At 36.6% G+C, this 22,208-nt stretch overlaps 1 long non-coding RNA gene across 6 annotated transcripts in view; it reads right to left on the reverse strand.

The window, feature by feature from the left end:
- Window positions 1–22,208, reverse strand: part of LOC116660672 — a 449,791-nt gene that overhangs the window by 230,510 nt on the left and 197,073 nt on the right. The gene's annotated exons all lie outside the window — the stretch shown is intronic.

Genomic DNA, 22,208 nt, shown 5'->3' on the forward strand with positions numbered 1-22,208 from the left:
GTGTAAGATAAAAAGTTTGTGGATATAGATCAGCCAGTGGAATGGCCAATGTTGGAGGGACAGTTTGTTAGGTGTAAGTAGAAGGATTATTGAGTAGTATAGAGTCCCTAAATTATCTAAGAAAATACAAATTTGTAATAGAACCAAATTACATGTGTTTCCCCCAAACATCTGGCAGTCTAGGTGCAGTAGTGGAAAAGGCAGATTTAGCTTTGATGACTAATGGAGCAGGTAGGATAAAAAGACAAAGGAACTCGGAACACTGGTGAGAAAATAGAAATCAAATGTACTGTAGTGTTTGAGTAGTCTCAACTAAGGAATTCCTAGGAGAGAGACAGTACCAAGACAGACACAGAGCTAAGCTAAGGTACAAAACTTCTGATCACTTCTGAACTTTTACTCAAAAAACATGTTTTCTCCCACTCCTCATCATTAACCCAACAATTCTGCTTCCAGAAATCTATCTGACAAATATTTCTACATATATGCGAATTATATTCATTGCAACATTGTCTGTATTAGCAAAAGACTGGAAACAGCATGCATTTCCATCAATAGAGATCTGGCAAATGAAGTACAGTGCAATGAAATAATGGAATAATAGCGTCAATTAAATAGAATGTGGCAGATCTACCTGGTCTAATACGCAACAACTCTAAGATGTGTTAAGTGAAAACACAAGATGCAAATCAGTGTGTATTATGTGCCACTAATAATTTAATTTGCACAAAATTAAAGCAATGTGTGTGTATACACACACAAACACACACATATATGTGTGCATAACATCTCTGGAAGGATAGAGAAAGTCTGGATATGGTCATTACTTCTGGAGATGGTGCTATGTGGCTGCAGGGGACTGGTGAAGGAAGAAAGACTCTTACTGTGCCATACGTATTTTATATTTTTTTCAATGTTTTATTACATACACCTACAACTACCTGGACAAAAAAAAGATTTTAAAAATTGTTGGCTATTATTATATACTATTTTCACTAATGGTGAGGGCTAGTGGGGCAACATAGTTAAATACATTTGTGCTTGCATTTATCCAAGTCTTCTGGACTAGATGATTTTTAACTGCATTAGACTAAGTGAGATACTTTAGTATATGCAGTATTTGTTATGCCCTACACCAGCAAGACCTTCAGCTGAGGTTCAGAAGACAGTACTATTTCTGATAACAATGGCGTGGGGAAAAGACATTCAAGTTGATTGTCCTAGTGACAAATGCTAAACTGAAAGAACATTCTATAGAAATGCACATCTATCTTCTTCAGAGCTGAAGGAATAGAATGAATTTATAGATGTTCAGGTATAATTCTAATGAAACTTAAATATAATGTTTTAAGTAGCAAATCTTTCTTGCTTATTAGGATTTCTCATGACTTAAGAAAAAGCTTTTTATTTAAACATCTCTGGGGGTAAACTTAGCTATGAGAGAATGAACCTCATGAGTGAAAATTGTTAGTCCTTTTCTCCATTTATAGCAAGCTAGACAGTCTTCAGCTGCTATCTATATAGAGAACACCTACATTTCAGCCTTATTTCTGAAGAGGCATAAGCCGGATTCTGTAGCCCACACCTTGCTAAATAACTTTTTATAGAATCCAGACTCATGCTCTTTGGTGGGAGATCCCAAAAGTTCTACGCAAAGCTGTGTGGTATAGGCTCTAAGTTAGAGACAATACACATATACTTTGCGAAATCCTGAAAAAGTATAATGTACCACAGAAGCAGCTTTTGTAATGCCCAGATCTGGTATGTATTCATCACTCAAGACTAACAGTGATTACTGCCAAAGCTCACATTGTTTTCTGTGCTGATTTATATTGTGGTTGGGGTAGCGGTGTAGGGAGGAGAAAAAGAGAGAGAAAACTAGAGAGCAAGAAAGAGACAAAATTTTTATACCAAATATTGGTCTCAAGTGTTCTCTTTTCTGGCTTACTGGAAATCAGACTGAACCATTTCAGTAGGATCTACAGCCAGGCTCACCATTAGTGTACTGGTGCTTGGCTGCCAACCCAGAGCCATGGGTTCAAGGAGAACCATGGACAGCACTGCTCTTTCTGTTTATAATAAGCACTCTTGTGCCTGCTGACTAGAATGTCATTTCCTCCTTTTATACCTGGAGAGCTATGTATCTTTCCAAGTTTGGTTCAAATGTCCTTTCTACAGTGCTCTCCCTGCTTCTCCAGGCATCAGTCTTTATGTTACTAAAATTCTGTGTTTACTCATCTACTATAGCACCCTGTGCAGAATTCTATGATGATTAATTTATGTCTATATCTAGAACGATGAATATCTGCTTCATCATTGGACTGTGAAATCCATGAGGGCAGAGGTCTTATCTTTTTCTTTTAATTCCCAACAGATGACAGTGACTTCAGGGGCCACAGTCTCTCTCAGCTTCAGTTTTCCCACATGTCATGCAGAAAGAATAATTTCAGTCTTAAAAGGTAGTTGTAAGGGTTAAAAATAATGTATATAGTGTTGAGAGAGGAAAACCATGAGGGACTCAAGACCAAGAAAAAACTTAGCAACCGTATTCTACTCTGAATGGTCATATTTTGTCAGGCAGCACTAGAAGCAGACAGAAAGAGTCTGCAGAGATAAGAATGAACCAAACATGCAGCAAGAAGCAGGAATAAGAAACCGAGCAAGGTCATGCATGGGTCTCCTTATAGCTTTCCATTTCCAAGTTCCAATCTTTCTGAGGTCTACCTGAATTTTCAGTATTGAAGTAAATGGGTTTAAAGCATAATAAGCTCAAGAAAGGAATGTTTTTATTATTTTTCAGTGATAAATAGTTTCTAAAGAGAACAGAAATGGAAGTAGCAAATTGGGCGGAGCTTACATTAATTATGTGTATATTGTATCTTTTGGATGTTTTCAGATGATTTGTTATGAGACACTCAAGGTTTCTTTGAAACATATCCACAACCTAAAACATGCTGGTCCTGTCCATAGTCTAGATTGTGCATTATGACTTCCAGGAGTTGGTATAAATGTACTCTGACTTGCCAGCCAAATTGTAGGTTCCTAGAGTGGGGAAATTGTATTTTCTTCCTTTCTATTCCCCACAGTCTAGCCCACTGTTGAACACATAATTGATACTCAGTAACTCCATCAATATTTTTCAAATGAATAAATCTAACTTTAAGTCCTGACACATGCATAAAATTTTTATGTAAGATATATTAGAGGAATCTAGAGGCCAGTGAATCAAAGATGGATGTTTAAATGTTTAAAACTCTTAATCTACACACTCCTTCTGGGTGATTCAATGCACACCCAAAGTTTCAACTACTACATAAGTACTATGGTGTTCACATCTTTATCTCCAACCCATGCCTACAGCTTATGCTCGAGATTCTCATTCCCACTGCCTGTGGTAGCTGGGCAAAATGACCTTTAGGCACCCCTGTCTCAACGTCAGCAAACGCTGATCTTCAAATATCTCAGAATACCATGCTTTCCTCCAACCTTGCCCTCTCCCTGCATTCCTGGTCTCAGAATATGGGTGCCACCAGTTGCCACTCAGTCTGCCTAGCTGGAAAACCATGTGTCATCCTTGGCTCCTTAATTTTCTTCTCTCCCTGACCTTGGCAGGAAGAGCAACATGGCATACATAAAAGGACATAGGCTTAAAAACCTGACCAGCCTGGATTTTGCTTCTGCCACTTATTAGTTGTGTGACCTTGAAAACATTACTGTCCTATGATTCATAATCTTTATTTGTAAAGTGGGGCTGTTAATGCCTGTCTTAGAAAAATGTTTAACAACTAGGTATCATGTGCATAAAATTGTAGACTCCAACCATCATTTAGTGCCCTGGACACACCTTTATTGTGTCACAGAGCACACAGTGGTTTGTTTATTTGCACGTCTCCACCATACTCTAAACTATTTGAGAAGGGGGCTTTAATACTTCTCTCTGAAACTTTCTTGAATTGAATGAATAGCAAATTTTTCCTAAAAGCTTTGAAACTACATGTCAGTAGAATAAAAGACATGAGAAACAGTGGTGGAGGAGATAAGAATCCATCTTATTAGGCTTCATCTGTATTGTTTGCATATATTTGCTATATTTTGAACTATTTTTCAAAAGCATTTGCAGAAAAGTAAAGAACATATAAGACAGGAAAAATAAGCTACACTTTTCAGAGTGGAAGAAAACTACAAAATATCTTGATAGACAATCTAAATCAGACAGAAAGCTCCTAGACAATAAAACATGGTTAATATGGAATGTTTGGCCTGGCTAGCTGGGGGGACAGGGTGGTGGGGGAAGGCACAGCCAAGAATTGCTTTTCAGTGACTCACTGCTTCTACAAGAATGGTGGCTTCTGAGAAATACAATTTAGAAGAAAATACCTGTAATAAACTATGTGCTGCTGAACCAAAAGTAACATTCACTTAGAGGGGGAAGCCCTCAATTAATTTCACTTAGAAAACAGAACCTTGAAATCACTGGGAATCAACCTGAAGATCTCAGGAGGCTTATGCAAGCTCATTTGTTCATTGATTGGTTTACTCATTCACTCATTCAACAAATTATAAGCCAATTATAAGTCAATTATAAGCCAAGGCCATGATAGGTATGGTGGGGAAGCATGTACAGTTCCTGTGCTCAGGTAGGATACAATTCAACAGGAAAGACAGACAGTTAAACAATAAAAAACAATAAAATGTGATAAATCCTCTATTAAGTGTTATTCTGGAGTGCTGTGGAAAGATAGAAAGAGCATTTAACCAATCTTGGGTTAGAAGGAAACACTTTCCTTAAGGTGAAGAAAGAGTGGAAAAATTATCAAGTAGTGGGGACAGTACAGGGAAAAACCTGAAGGCAAGAAGTGCCCCAAATGAAGAATCTTAAAATTTCAAGATGAAACTTGAAATTTGAGATTAGGTTCCTGAAGGGGGTCGAAGTCACAATATGAAAGGTCTAATTTTTTTTTAATGAACTGAATTGAGGAATAATTTACATTCAATACAATGCATATATTTTTGGTCAAGTGAATTTTAACAAATGTATACAATGTAAGCTACTGTTCAATCAAGATACAAAACATTTTCATCTCTAGGGAAGTTCGTTAGTGTCCTTTTGCAGTCATCTCCTCTCTTGCCCCCCAACCTCTGACTCAGGTGAAAATTGATGATTTTTTAAATTGCTTTTATGGATTGGTGGTGTTTATTCTATAATTTAATTTAAACAGAAATTTTCAGTTGAACTCTGTTCCTTTACTCAGCATGGTGTCTGGGAGATTCCTCCATGTTACGTGTATCAGTACTTTACTTCTTTTTATTCCTGAGTAGAATTTGATTTTATGATATACTATAACTTATTTGTCTGGTCATTTACTAGAACCCATCATTATTTGGGTTGTTTCCAGTTTTTGGTCACTGTAAATAAAGCAGCCATGAACATTCGTGTACAAATCTTTTTATGGAAGTTTTCATTTCTCTGAGTAGCTACCTGAGAAGAAGATTTGCTAGGTCATATGATAAGTATTTTCAACGTTATAGGAAACTGGCAATCTGTTCTCACAAATGGTCATGCCATTTTACACCTCACCATAAATGTATGAGAGTCCTTGTTTCTTTCTCCACATCCTTGCCAACACATTATATTACAAATCCTTTTAATTTTAGTCATTCTATAGGTGTGAAGCGATATTTTATTATGATTTTAATTTGTACTTCCCTGATGACCAGTGATGTTGAATATCTTTTCACATGATTATTGCCCATTTGTATTTTGTCTTTTATAGAATTTATTTATTTATTTTTTAAAATTGAGTTGATTGTTTTATTATTGAGTTGTAAGAATTCTTTACATGTTGTTGTTCAAGTGCTTTGTCAGTTATATATGTTATGAATACTTCTTTTCAGTATGTAGCTTCCATTTCATTTCCTTGATTTTCTCCTTTGAAAAGCAGATAGTTTGAACTTTTGAGGAAGCCAATTTATCAACATCTTTTATGGTTATCACTTTTTTCCTTTTTCCTATGTTTGCTTATAGAAGATTATAGTCTTAATCTTCCCATTTAGGTATTTAATCCATTTTGAGTTAATTTTGTATATGGTGTGAGGTAAGAGTTGAAGTTCATTGTTTTGCACATAGAGATTAGATTTTTTTTATTGAGTTATAGTCAGTTTACAATATTGTGTCAATTTCCAGTGTAGAGCACAATTTTTCAGTTATACATGAACATACATATATTCATTGTCACATTCTTTTTCACTGTGAGCTACCACAAGATCTTGTATATATTTCCCTGTGCTATACAATATAACCTTGTTTATCTATTCTACATATGCATGTCAGTATTTACAAATTTCGAACTCCTAGTCTGTCCCTTCACACCCAACTCCGCCCTGGCAACCACAAGTTTGTATTCTACGTCTATGAGTCTATTTCTGTTTTGTATTTATGTTTTTTTTTTTTTTTAAGATTCCACATATGAGTGATCTCATATGGTATTTTTCTTTCTCTTTCTGGCTTACTTCACTTAGAATGACATTCTCCAGGGACATCCATATTGCTGCAAATGGCATTATGTTGTTGTTTTTTTTATAGCTGAATAGTATTCTAATGTATAAATATACCAATCTTCTTTATCCAGTCATCTGTCGATGGACATTTAGGCTGTTTCCATGTCTTGGCTATTGTAAATAGTGCTGCTATGAACATTGGGGTGCAGGTGTCTTTTTGAAGTAGGGTTCCTTCTAGATATATGCCCAGGAGTGGAGTTACTGGGTCATATGGTAAGCCCATTCCTAGGCTTTTGAGGAATCTCCATACTGTTTTCCACAGTGGCTGCACCAAATTGCATTCCCACCAGCAGTGTAGGAGGGTTTCCTTTTCTCCACAGCCTCTCCAGCATTTGTCATTTGTAGACTTGAGATTAGATTATGATTGTTTCAGTACCATTTATTGAAAAGACCATCATTTTCCCATTGAATTACCTTAGAGAAAGTCAATTCCATTTCTATTGATGTTTATTTTTTAACTATGTATTACATTTCTCTGTTTCTTTCTTGATTAAATACTAGGTATTTAGATAATACATCATAGAGAATTAGGATTCTGTTATTTCCTTTGCTTTCTATTTGTCAACAAGTTCAATTACTGGAGAATCCCTTAGAATTTGTATAGGCTTGATTTTATGCTTTATTAGTGAGGAACAGTGGAAGGCCAAAGGTATTCTGCTAGCCCCTCTAACTTGGTGGGATTCAACCTTCAAACTTAATTGCTCTAGGGACATAATAAGAGCTTGGTATTAGGGTTTCTTAGGGAAATTCTATAGTAGATCTTACTGTATGGCATGGTCCTTATTGTTAAGACCTGGCCTTTCGAGTGTCTCGGTTGGATGGCATGGGTGTTACAAAGGCTTTAGGGAAACCTCTTTGCTCTGGCAAGGCTGGAACTTTAGTGTCTGTAGGTACTGCTTAACCTCCAGTCTCTTTGTTCAGCTCTCAATTCCATAGAAGCTGCTAGCTATTAAACCTCTGATGATCTGCCCTGAGAATATACAGATCATCCTCAGCCATGCTTAAGATGGTCCATCATCCAGATTCTTGAGAGAGCTTCTTTCTCTATGATACTCTCACCCATCACATTCCAACTGCTTCAGGAACCCAGAACTTTGATCTCTGCCTCGTTAGCTCAATGGGACTGCTGTACTCTGCTTAGACTGCACTTCTTTATGCTGTAGCCAGAAAATTGTTTCCAGGCAGACAACTGGGTAATTGCAGGGCTTATTTCTTGAGTTTCCCTCCTTACAGATAACAGGCTTAAAATGACTGTTATCCATTGCCTGAAATACAGTTGCCTGATATGTTTTCTTCAGTTCTAGGGATGTTTATGGCAAGAAGTCTAGCTTGGTACCATTTACTCCATGATAGCTGGAAGCCGAAACTCTCTCCATCTAGGTATGTGAGCAGAGAAGTAAAGTATCTTTTTTGTACTTTAGAAGGCTCATTCTGGCTACAGTGGTAAGTGGATTGGTGGGGAACAAGATGAGGGGCAGAAACACAACATATGGCAGCATCAGGAATCCTGGAAAAAATTACTTATTTAAATAAATATTTAGTGCTCACTACATTCTGGGCATAATTCTCATTTTTGTGTCAAATCACTTAATGATTACAAATCCTGTGATATAAGTACTACTATTATCTCCATTTTACAGGTTGGAAAACTGAGGGACACAAAGGCTAAGCAATTTGACCAAGGTAAGAAGTAGAGCTGGAACTGAACCCAGCTGCCTGACTCCAGAGTCCACGATTTTTAATACCATGCAATGCTATGGTAAAGGAGTCTCAGCTAAAGTAGTGGAAGGAAGCAATCTTCGCTTCATGTGCCTGAAGAGAATGCACTTCCCTTCCCAGATCCTATTATCAGCAAACATTCTGTTTTCAGTTTGAACAGAATAATAATCCAGGCATCTTGGGAGATAAGGAAAAGGATCCAAAGCAAAAAACTCTTAGCCTACACTCTAGGTAAAGAATTTTGAAAAGACATAAAACCATGAAATAAGAAATTTGTCGAGCAAATTGATATACTGCGGAGGAACTCCTGAAGTACTAAGCAGATGCTAAGGGAAGTGACAACTGCAAAGATAGGAAAGACTACCTATAACTTATAAGATTAGAGTCTATTTTTATACGGGTTACATTTGACAAGAGAAAATCAGCCATAGTCCTGAGAGCAACTGTTGGGAAGTCTCTGATGAGAACTTGCCTTATAACCCATGAAAAGTCATTTGCCTTGGAACCAACTTCCCCAGCTATAAAATGGAACCAATGTTATAATAATTAAAAGCATATACCATTTAATTAATTTTCATTTTTTAAAAAAATCCCATGAAATTCTCTGTAAAAATGCATTTTGGTGTGATGGCTGAGGGAAGAAGCTGAAATGAAATGGAGAGGAAATAATAAAACTAGAATATGAAAAAATGACAAAAATTTGTCTTTATTGAAGCAATGAATGAAATAAAAATATTTTTATTACGAAATAACCCCCCTTAGGGGTCAGGAACAAGGCAGCTGAGGCTAAAATAAGAATCCTTAGAAAGTTTGTGAGCTCTGAACATCTGGGTCTAGGTCAACATGTCATGTGTACCAAGTGAAGAGTGTCTTCTGAATTTTGGTAATAAATAACCACTAAGATTAAAATATTCATAAAAACCATGTTTCCAAAAAGTGCTATTTAGATTCATCCGTGGAAAATTGTGTCCCGCTGATAACCCAAATGTATGACTTAAACCATCTGCTGCTTCTGCTGATGTGAAAGAAAATGATACAAATGCTACTTACAGCAGCGAATTGGTTTGCTGGGGAGTCGTTGCTCTTTACTAGTGTTTCAACATGGGATAACTGAACTCACTATGCTTCAGGCACATTCTCAAAAGGAGTTCCACAGGCATCTCTCCTGGTAAAGGTAGGTTTACCTGGAGGGGTGCTAGAATGATAATAGCACAGGCTAGTAAGAAAAAAGAACAAGATTCACCATGTTTATAAATTTCCAACTCTACTCAAGATAATACATGTAATCCAGAAAGCTTCACATAAGAGACAGTGTGACAGAAATAGCAAAGATTTCAGTGGGAGATTAATCCAGATTTAAATTCTGTTTATCTAATCTTGACCAAGTTATGTGAATTCTCCAAACCTTGGTTTCTTTATCTATAAGAAAAACTTAAATGACTACAGTGGGCTAAATGGTGGTCCCCATATGTTCATGTCCTAATTCCCAGGACTTGTGAATGTGACCTCATTTGGAAAAAGGGTCTTTGCAGATGTAATTAAGATAAGGATCCTGAGGCATAATCACTCAGGATTTTCTGAGTGAGTCCTAAATCCAGTAACAAGTGTCCTCATAAGAGACACAGAGAAGAGAGACACACAGGGAGAAGAGAAGGCCATGTGAAGATGACAGTAGATACTGGAATTATCCAACCACAAATCAAGGAATGTCTGAGACACTGGAAGCTGGAAGAGGCAAGGATAGATAGTCCTTGAGCCAAGCAAGGGCCTTTTGTCACTCTGATCGAGGAACTCCACAACAAAAGAAGCACGGCAATGGGCCCACGCTTATGGAATTCAGTGGTCTTACCATCTCCCCCACTATCCTGAAGCAGCTGGTTTGATAGACTGGTGAAATGGATTTTTGAAGACTAAGTTACAGCATCAGTTAGGTGGCAATACCCCACAGGGCTGGAGCAAGGTTCTCCAGAATGCTGTATATGCCCTGAATCAGCATCCAGTATATGATGCTGTTTCTCTCATACTAGGATCCATGCATCCAGGAATCAAGCAGTGGAAGTGGGACTGACGCTTCTCACTATTAACCTTAGTGACCCATTAACAAAACTTTTGCCTCCTCTTTGCATGACCTATGCTCTGCTGGCCTAGATATCTTAGTTCCAAAGGGAGGATTGTTTCCACCAGGAGATACAATGATCTTCTCCCACTTTTGGACTCAGACTTAGACTAGGCTTTATGCTATTGGCATTTCTGGTTATCAGGACTTTGAACTCAGATTGGAACTTACACAACTGGCTCTCCTGGTTCTCAGGCCTTTAGACAAGCCCAGCATCACTTCTGTAGTATTCCTGCCAAGAAAGCACGAGCTGACACTAGTCCCAAGGAAACATCAGACAGACCTGGGGTGAAAACAGGCTTCCAAATGAAAGGCTTTACTATTTTAAAACTCAAGATCATGAAAACCAGGGAAAGACTGGGGAACTGCTAGAGGTTAAGAGCCTAAAGAGAAATGACAACTAAATGCAGCTCATGATCTGAATTGGATGCTGGACGAGAAAGCAAAAAGAGACACAACTGGTACAGACAGAGAAATCTAAATAGGGTTTGCGGATTGGATAGTAGTACTATAGGATTAATGATGTCTTTGGATGTCTGCATTTGTCTGCTATCTAGGAGAGTCTCCTTCTTCATTTTTTTAATATAAACAAGGGAGGATTAAGGGGAAAAAGAGCAAATGTGGTAGAGTTGAGTGATGAACTATAGGAGTTTTTTGGGTACTAGTTTGTAAATTTTCTCCCAGTTCAAAATTATTTCAAACTAAATAACATAAGAGGTGATTAGCAATGCATATCTCCTACCAAAGTTTCCTGATCCATCACCAAATTAATCTATATCCCCATTTATTTCCATTCTCTTCTCTTTATTTTACCACTAAATCATCCATGTTTTTACCCATAATTTCCATATATCCCTTTCAAGAAAATTCCTGGGATTTCTTAAACCAGAAACAGAAAAATAAGATACAGCCTGATCCTTGGTAAGTTGTCTTTATGCATATCCTCTCTTTGTCCCCTTCCTAACTTTGAGAGCAGACTGTAATATATCTGCATCCAATTTCTTGTTTTCATTAATTACATAGGTCAGATTAAGTGTACATACCTCATTCATGGAGCTCCCAAATACTGGGGGCTGAAGTATGACCAAGTATATCCATAACCACCCTAAACAAAAAGATAATTCCAGTATGACAGCATGCCACCGACTTAAGGAACCTAGCTTCAAAAAGCAAGAAGCTAAAATATGGAAAAATATCACATTATTCTCAGATGCCCCTAAGTCTAAAACTGGTGATGTCCAGTGGCATTTGCTATGACCACAAAAAATGTTCCTTCCTTCCAGAAGTGCACATTCATTTGATCTTTATAAAACTGCAACTCTCCAATCCAAATCATAATCCAGACCGTGGGCTTAGGAGACTGTTTTGATAACAACCAAAAAATTCAGAATGTTTTACAGACACCATACTGGGAAGGATCCAGTAAAGGAAATAACTTTACTCAACAGAAGATCCCCTAGAAGGATCCGTATTATGATTTAGTCAATACCAATCAAGAAGGTGGGTGGTAAAAAGTGAGGTTCTTTACCCAGAAGCCACCTGTGCACAGAGGTAAAGAAAACAGTTAACACAGATTAGAAGCTGGACAAATTTACAAGTATAGTTTGCCACCAGATCATATTCTAATGCTGCACCAAATATTTTCAATTCCTAATACTGAAAAAAAAGTAAGAAAGTAAAAGAAGAAAGAGACATTGGCATAGAATATAAAGCATTCTTTCTCTAAGCAAATGGTGCACATTTTATTCATATTTTCTTTAACATTTTTACAATTGGGAAAACACCCTAGCAGGCTACAAATATTTATGTATAGTCCAACCTCGTCAAGTGTTTTCCAGCTACCTTGCCTGATGCTTCATAGTATATGATGAGTTGATGGTGACTGTTTGATGAATCTTTTCCAAAACTAAGTACCGAAACTCCCTTGTGCTTTACAGTTGAATGGTGCATATATTTCTATCATCCCTATAGCATATTACCACAAGACAACAAAATGTAAAAAATTTAAAAAAAAAAGCATCGGTTTTATGATAACTCACAGAGAAAAAAATGTGACAATGAGTGTGTATATGTCCATGAATAACTGAAAAATTGTGCTGAACACTGGAATTTGACACAACATTGTAAAATGATTATAAATCAATAAAAAATGTTAAAAAAAAAAAAAAGCATCGGCTTTGCTATCTGTATAGGCCACAGGTACTTATTGGCTTTATTATCTGTGTATATCATAGGGAGCAGACTGCAAGAATTTCAATCTCAGAAACAGCATCTCCTATAAACCAGTTACAACACTAGGTGGTAAGACACTTATATGCCAAGACTGTTTCACCCAGCTGCGTTCATAAAAATGCCATGTCTACTTCTTTTTGTGCATAGTGCAATTTGGAATCATTATAGCCAAAAAGTGTTGAATAAACCTAAAAATGGGATATGAGGGTAGAAGAGATAATAAATAAGTAAAGGTTGACCATGTATTCAGGCCATTGTCAATGACTCAGACAATGCCTGCTGAAGGATTCTAGTTTTTACTGGCACATGTAGCTCTTGCTTATCACTCTTGGCGACAGTGGGAGCACACGCTACTCCTGCTGAAAGAAAGCTGGATCGCCAGGAAGAGTACTATATTAGCAATCATGATGCTGGCACAGTTGTTGAGATAGATTATAACATCTGGCAGAAACTACAATATCAGGCAGAGAAATAGGAACACATTGCTGGCTCCCCCTTAGCTTTCCAGAGAGACTAGGCATTCGTGGAAAAGTGATCTTTACTTGGAGAAGCTCAGTTTTCTATGGCCAAGGGAAAGATCATAATAGTTTAGTTTGAGAATCTCAAACTAAATCACAGCTAGCTTAATCTAGCCTCACTCCTCCACTTCCACACAGCCACCCTTGATAAGAACTCTAATAATAGTCATAAACTTTACACAGTTACACAAATCTGTCAGTGGAACCTAGACCACCATGATTTTTTCCTTATAAATTATAGAACAAATTTTAGGAGTAATAATCAACTACTCTCCCTATCATACTCCTCTATTCATATTCATAACATCACTATTATTAAAAGCATTAGATTTTCAGTTCCTAATTACACAGAGCTCTTGGCTATGTGCAGAGTTATAGAGTCAGTTCCTGCCCTTTAGGAGTTTCAAACCTAAAAACATTTTAAAAAATGTAAAACAGAATCTATATTGAGAACGTCAACCACAAGAATAAAGACTAGGCTACTTCCTATCTCTATGAAACTGTCTTCATGGAGGACCAGGATTTATACTGCCTCTAAAAGGATACACAGGATTTAAGTAGAGGGATAGGAGGGGGTAAGGAGAGGCAGTGGAGATGTATTTTAGATGGGCAGAACAAAAACATACTGGCAAAAAAGCTAAAAGTCTGGGTAATACTGGGTTAGGGCTGTTTGATCAAAGCAGGAGTTCTTGTTGTAGGTAAGTAGTTAAAAGAAATCAAAAGAGAAGTTGTAGAGAACACTGAACACAATTTTAAGAGTTTGAACTTTATCCCTTGCTAATGAGTGTCACCAAAGGAGACATTTCATCAATTCAGGAAAACAAAAACGAAACAAAACAAACAAAACAAAACAAAAACAATTGAGGAAAACCACATGCCATAACAAATTTACCAAGGCTGGTATAAGAATAATGACCTTGGGCCACATTTTTATGTGATATAAATAGCACTAGTTCTTCTAATAGTCACACAATCCTGTTCTGTTTTCACAACTGGAAGTTGATAGAGCTGCCACTAGTGGCAAGGTCTCTGGGGCATGCCTTTTGAGGCCTTAAATTGGTAATCTCTGAGCAGACGTTCCAGACACTTAGAAGAAAACCAAAGCAGTCATAAACAGCATAAATTCAATTTGCCTAGGCACATTTCCTCCAAAATGCTTTAAGTACTAAAGAGAGCCTGGCTCTTCACAACAGGGCCATGCCAAAAATCACTAAACAAACTGCTTGCTTAAGAGGGATAAAATCGTTGAATTCACACATCTGTAAACTCTCTACCACCCTCATTATGGCTAGTACAAGTTAGTGTCATAGATGTAGAAAGTGGATGGAGGCACTGTATCTCCAACTCATAAATGGAAACAGAAAGGCTGCCTGTGGCAGGTGCTGCTTTCTGGGTCTCTACAACACTGCCCTAGCTAGGCAATGCATACCGTTAACTTCTGGCTGGCATTTCTGGCCCAAAGTAATGAACCCCTATCTTTGATTTCTGACTTTCCACATAGCCTGACAGACTTATTTTCGGTAAGTCATTTGAAAAAAAAAAAACCGGAATTGTATAATACTCTTCAATATTTCTATAAAGCCTGAAAAACCAAGTTTAGACACATTAATCAGATGTTTGAGGTCTGAGGTCTTTCCTGACTACTCATTGACCCACTATTTTCATTCATTCTGCTTCTCCTCTGCTCTACATAGGACTGTCTTCTCTCTCTCCCTAAATATGTTACACTCAAACATTCTCACTAATGGTATATCTCTTGCCTGAAACATCCCTCTGTATAAACTATGCAAACTTCAAAACATTCAACCTTCATATCCATGAAGCCATAGATATCTATATTAATTCCTGACTGATTCCTGACTTCTAGTAGCATTTATAATTCAAAAATATTATTCTGGGACTTGATTATATCTTATACTATTATTTAATTCCTTTTTGTTAAATTAGACTACAAGCTTGCAGAAGCAAGGAGTTATTTTTGGTAAATTCTTTCATGTTCCCCACAATACCTATCAAAATATAAAATATTATTAGGTGATAATTAAAGACCTATTAAATTAAATTAAATTATAATTAAAATTCTTTGGTCATTGGTCTATGACTATCAATGGTCAAAAAGGCAACATATTATAATGGAAATGTTAAAGGTTCTGGAGTTGTAAAGACCAGTGTTCAAAGCTCAGCTCTACAAACTCACTAGCTAGGGGACACTAACGTTGTCTGTTCTTTGTTTTAGTTTCCTTAGATGTAAAATGAGGATCCCTCAGAAGATTATTATGAGAATTAAATAAAACAGCCTCATATTCCACTACACATAGTAAGTATTCAGTAAATGTTAGTTCTTTACTGTGTACTCATGCAATATCTAATTATTATAATTGTGAAGTAAAGAAGAGGCAGAGGTGTCATTTTGGTAGGCTAGTTAGCTGCTCTGGCAAACTTGCAAGGTAGAAATTTGATTAAGGAGCCAACATGGTCCTCAGCTCTTCACACCCAGGAAAATCAAAATTTTAAAAAGACCAGTACACAAAATACCAATTCATAATAAGAATAAGAACAATTTCTTAGACCAGAACATTCTAATAAGGTGGTCAGCATATATCTTGCCCTATGGAAGAACTACATGAAAGCCACTATAATCAGTTTTCTGTACTTGAATTCAGAACAACGGAGACAAACAAATACATTTTTATTTAGTGATTAGAATTACTTGTGACAATAGGCTATGATACAGCTCCACTAGCGAAGTAACGCTTGCCAAGGGGAAGAGAAATTTGAGTGCACTGGTCATGGTAACTCATTTTCTACACAATTTTGAGTAAATACAGCAAAGTTATTATCTTTGGACTCTACTTCTTTGATTCCAGTGCTTGCTGTAAGTCAACTACCTTGGTAAGGGTTTAGGCTGTTTTGCCTCCATTTGCATCACCCACTACCCCTCAAGTCCATTCCATTCTTTACCTTTCTCTTGTCACTTTGCACTCTGAGATACTAATCTCTACAGACTGCATTCTCTAAATTCCCTTGCTTTATGGGTTTTGCGTAACCCCAAAAGATGTGTTGAAGTCCTAACTCCTGGTATCTGTGAATGTGACCTTATTTGGAAATAGGGGTTTTGCAAAGGAAATCAAGTTAAGATAAGGTCATTAGGGTGAGCCTGAAGCCAATATGACTAATGTCCTCATAAAAAGAATACTATTTTAAGAGACACATATGCACATAGGGTAAATGCCATATAAAAGCTGGAGTTATGCTGCCACAAGCCAAGGGATGATCAGAAGCAAGGAGAGAGGCCTGAAACATATCTTTCCCTGGGATAATTTTCAGAGGCAACATGGTCCTAATAACACTTTGATTTCAGACTTCTGATCCTCAGAACTGTGAGACAATAAATATCTGTTGTTCCCCCAGTTTGTGATAACTTTATTATGGCAACCCTAGGGAACTAACATACCAGTACGATAAAGCACCTGGAGCAGTGGCTCAGAAATTTTGCCAAGTAGAAGAGGTAGTCTGTGAGAACAGGGAACTCTGAAGCTCTTGTCAGATTATACTACAAAGCTGCAGTAATCAAACAGCATGATATGTACAAAAATAATGGTACAGTGAATAAAATATAACTAATAGTAACTTAAAATGAATCTAATCTATAAAAATATCAAATCACTATGCTGTACACCTGAAATTAATATAACACTGTAAATCAACTATACTTCAATAAAAAGGTAAGGAAAACAAAATTTAGAAATCCTTAGCTAAACTAACCAAAAAGAAAAAAAAAAGAGAAAAGATTTAGATTATAAAATGAGGTATGAAACAACAGACATTACCACTGACCCTACAGAAGTAAAAAAGACTATCAGGAAATACTATGAACAGCTACATGCCAACAAATTAGATGACTTAGGTGAAATGAAAAAATTTCTACAAATAAACCACTGAAACTGACTCCAGAAGAAAAAGAAAATTCTAAATAGATCTAGAACACGTAAAGAAATTGAATTAGTATTATAAAAACCTACCTTAAAGAAATGCCTAGGCCCAGATAACTTCACTGGTGAATACTACCAAACAGTTAAAGATGAATTAAGAACAATTTTTTCACAAATTCATCCAAATATCAGAAAGAGGAGGAACACTCCCCAACTCATTCTATGAGAGCGTTATTACCTTCATACCAAATCTAAAAAAAAGACCTCACAAGATAACTACTGATCTTTGTATTGCTATAAATATCACGCCTTTATAAACTACTGACTTTAATATCACTTATGAATAATCCTAAACAAAATGCAAAAATCCTAAACAAAATACTACCATACCGAATGCAGTAAGTTATGAAAAGGATTATATACCATAATAAAGTAGGATTTATCTCAGAAATGTTCGCTAAACATCCAAAGATCAATGAATGCAATACACCAGATCAACAGAATAAAGGACTACAACTGGATGATCATCTCAATAGATGTAGAAAAAGCACTTAACAAAATTCAATACTCCCGTAGGATGAAAAACTCATAAGCTAGGAATATAAAAGAATTTCTTTATCATGATAAAGGACACCTATGAAAAACCCATAGCAAACATCACACTAAATGGTAAAAACTGATGCCTCCCCCTAAGATTAGAACCAAGGCAAGGACGTCTGCTTCCTCCACTTCTATTCAACATTGTATTGGAGTTCAAAGGACAAATTCAAAACCCTCGATATGATATGTAAAGTTTTTTTTAACATGTGTCTCAACCTAATGTTCTAGCCTCATTTCTTTTCACTTCTTAGTAAAAAGAAGGCTTCAGCCAAATAGAAGTGCTCACTGACCACCACCTGTTACATTACAATTCTGTGTCTTTACATATCCTGTTCTCTCTGGAAAGCTCTTCATTCCTTTCTATACTTGGTGAACTCCTATTCACTTTTTTTTTTAAATAATTTTTTAAACTGAAGTTACAATGTGTCAATTTCTGGCATACAGCACAATGTCCCAGTCATGCATATACATACATACACTCATTTTCATTTTCTTTTTCATTAAAGGTTATTACAAGATACTGAATATAGCTCCCTGTGCTATACAGAAGAAATTTGTTCTTTATTCCATTTTTATATATAGTGGCTAACATTTGCAAATCTCAAACTCCCAAATTTATCCCTTCCCATCCCCTTTTTCCCAGTAACCATAAGATTGTTTACTATGTCTGTGAGTCTGTTTTTGTTTTGTAGACGAGTCCATTAGTGTCCTCTTTTTTTCTTTTTTTAGATTCCACATATGAGTGACATCATATGGTATTTTTCTTTCTCTTTCTAGCTTACTTCACTTAGACTGATGATCTCTAGGTCCATCCATGTTGTTGCAAATGGCATTATGTTACTTTTTTTATGGCCGAGTAGTATTCCATTGTATAAATATACCACAACATTATACAGCCATCTGTCAATGGACATTTAGGTTGTTTCCATGTCTTGGCTATTGTATATTGTGCTGCTATGGACATTGGGATACATGAGTCTTTTTGAATTAGAATTCCCTCTGGATATAAGCCCAGGAGCCTATTCATACTCTTTAAAACTCAGTTTAACATCTTACTTTTACCCCTTCATGAGGTGGCTGTTTCCTTCTCTGGGAATTTCAGGTACAACAAGGCTCCTTTAACTGATCTTCACTGAGTGGACTTCTTATTAATCATGTTCTTCATTTGCTGCATGTAACATGCTCATATACAAGGCCTTTGGTGTACCTCCAGTCAACAGACCATTCTCTGGTATCCCACATTCTCCTGCTCCCACCAGTTGGGACTGAATTGTGAATTTACTAAGGATCTGACAGGTTTCTTTCAAACCAGTTGAAGGCTGCACTTAAAAATTTATTCCTTTTTTTAGTCTATCTTTTCCCATTGAATATAAGCTCCATGTGAGCATGAATTTATCTGTATTGTTTATTGCTGAATATCCACTATTTTAATAATACTTGTATACGGTAAATTTTTAGCAAATATTTGTTGAATGCATTAAGTATTATGTGAATAAGTAGCAATGCTTTTGGCTGTAAGCACTTGTGTAAGTAAGGAAAAATGTAACTGACAATAGTTTGAAAAATGGAGGTTTATTTTGCACACAAATAAAAAGTCTGGAGGTAGAGAGTTGCTGTCATTGATTTAGCAGCTCAATTATGTTAACATTTGGGGAGTTTTCTTGGCCTTTACCTCATGGTTGCAAGAAGGCTAGAGCACCTCAAGGTATCACATACCATATGGGAGGCATATTTTTCAGATGGGAAGTAGTGCAAAACAGACCCTTTATATTTTATCAGCTACAACTGTGTGCTAAGTGAAACCTATTCTAGATGCTGGCTAAGATTACCCGAAATCAAGGTACTTTGCCTGATGTCTGAACACAATCAGAGTTTTGTTAGTGTACATCAGAGGGAAGTAGGGAATGCCTTTTGGAACAGTCAACAGGCAGTGGCAGTGGCTGACACAATACGTAAACTATATATATATATATATATATATATATATATGAAAATTAAAATTATACACACACAGAGCTGGTTACTGTCATTTATGGTATTTATGTCCTATAAAATTATTACAAACACTGAATTAGCGAATACTGAACCACTGCTCCTAGGGAAAATACAGGGTTAGGTTCTTGTCAGCCTCTGGCCACATTTTCGTCAACCAACCAATACACAACTTTGTTTTACATGAGTTTCTGTTTAACAATATCTTATTTAATATATATTGTTGATTCATTAACACTGAACTCACAGCCAATAGCAGTGTAATTTATGCCTAAAGAAACACATGTATTTTCTCCATAAGGCACAGCACAGACTTCTTGTGCTTAGAGACACTACACAGCACTTTGGGATTATGCTCTGTGGCTATTTTCAGTAGTGAAATCATCAACAAAAAGCACAAAAATGCAAAAAGTATGGTACTAAAGAGCCTGTGAAAACGACACTTGTTTGTAGTTTGAGAGCAAAAACAGGAAGGCGAGCATTGCTTTGTTTAACATCCACTGGGAATGTGTGCAGTTGAATGACTCAAATGTTTTGGCTACCCTGTGGATGTCCACAAATGCCTGTGAAAGCACTGGGAGTTTTGATTTTGGGGTTACAAACAAATTTTAGAAAGCAGGTGAATTCTTAAATATGGAATCTACAAAAAACGAGGATTGGTTATAAATTTTTCTTATTCTCTTTTTTAATCATGTTTATTTTATCAATGGATTGTGGCATTGTCTACCATACCTCTCTCCTTCTCCCTTACAATAGCTTGACTACATTTTCTAGCTTTCCTTGAAGTTAGGTATGGTCTTGTGGTAGCCAAAGGAATGGACACAGAAGGAATATGTACTTTTTCCAGACCTGGCCCATAAAAATCTCCCATACAAGATTCTCTGTGCTCTTTTCCTTTTCTCACTGTCTGGGATAGAGGCAACCACCCGGGCAATCTTGGCAGTCCTATGTTGAATTTTCTAGAGTCACAAGATGGGAGAAACCATTGAAAGGAAACCAGGAAACCATCATCCCTCAATCACCATTTTTAAGTGAACTGCCCAACATAAGGGGAAAATACTCTTTTTTATTAAACCATTGAGATTTGGAGATTTATTTGTATATAGCAGCTAGAGCTACCTTAAGTAATATTCTGGCCAACTACTATTCCAGTTAGCTACTTGTCTATGTCTCTACTGACTAATTCTCTGGAGGATGTACCCTCATTGCTGTGTAGGGTCTAATGAGGATATTTTACTCAGCTGTCTCTGGTCAGCTTCAGCATCAAGGCCAAAATGATAAGAAAGAAAGCTGAGTTATTGGCCATACATTCAAAGTGGTCTTCAGTGCATAGATTCATGGTGCTGTTTGTTATTATCTATTGCACTAGAAAACTTAGGTCCTGGATTATTTTATTAATTCACAAACATCTGTTGAACTGGTAGGTATATATGATTATTTCTTTATCTGCTTCATTAGACAGATACTTTGCCCTGAAAGAGACAGCCTCCATAGGGAAACCCAAGATGAGTTCAGTAGGTCAAGCTATATTAAATGCATGAAACCCAGAAAGTGAGGGGAGAAGTTATACATTTTAACTCTCATAACATTTCTGGAATGTCTTTAGTTTCTGGCTCAGTATTTTCCTTTCACTCAATGTCCTCTCCCCTTCAGCTTTCTCTTCACAAAAAGTGTAATTTAAGAACCTGTTAGAAAGTAGCATATTAAAACAGCTCCAAAAATGTTTTTCCCCTTCAATGATAGCACTTTGGGGGAAAGAATTAAAGTTATCCTGAAGACTTCCTTCATGAGAGTGCTCTGTGTTTCAGACTTGTTACTAAACCTTTGGTCATAAACTGAGAGCCTCCTCACTTCTTGGACAGCTTTTCAAGAAAGAAACGGTGTTTCAAGCTTCATGTTAGGTACTACACCAAGAATTCAAAGATGACTAAGTATTCTGAGGAACTAGATACCTGAATAACAATATTAAACAATGTAATAAGTACTATAATAGAGATATGAACAGAATTCTACAAGAAGAACAGTGAATTCTGGGAAGATGGGGCAGTGGAATAAGGGTAGGCAAGACACCACAGCAGAGGAGACATTGGAGCTAGGATAAAGGATTTATGGACTCTTGACATGCAGAGGCAGGAGAAGGAAGGTTCTGGGTAGAGGCTGTAGTCTCTACAATGTTTCCAGAGATTGGAAAAAACAAAATGTTCTCTAGCCACAGTGCTAAATTTGATGTTGAATTTGTAGGCAACCAGGACCATAGATTTTAAGCAGATAGATAATATCATATTGGAATTTTAGGACTAATAACTCTAGATTAAAGCATGTTAAACAAGTGATGGTGTAGTAGAGATTGTAAGCTGCTCACCATAAACAATGTTCTTATTTTTTCCTGTTCCTGCAGCTAAACCTACATTTTCTATGCTTTCTTAGATCTAGATGTCACCATATGATTGAGTTCAAACAAAGAGGATGTTGAGCAAAAATGATGAGGACAACCACTAGGCTAAGTCTATTAAAAACAGATTTCACTCTCTTCCATACTCT

Source organism: Camelus ferus, chromosome 3 (genome assembly GCF_009834535.1).
Source record: "Camelus ferus isolate YT-003-E chromosome 3, BCGSAC_Cfer_1.0, whole genome shotgun sequence".
NCBI lineage: Eukaryota > Metazoa > Chordata > Mammalia > Artiodactyla > Camelidae > Camelus > Camelus ferus.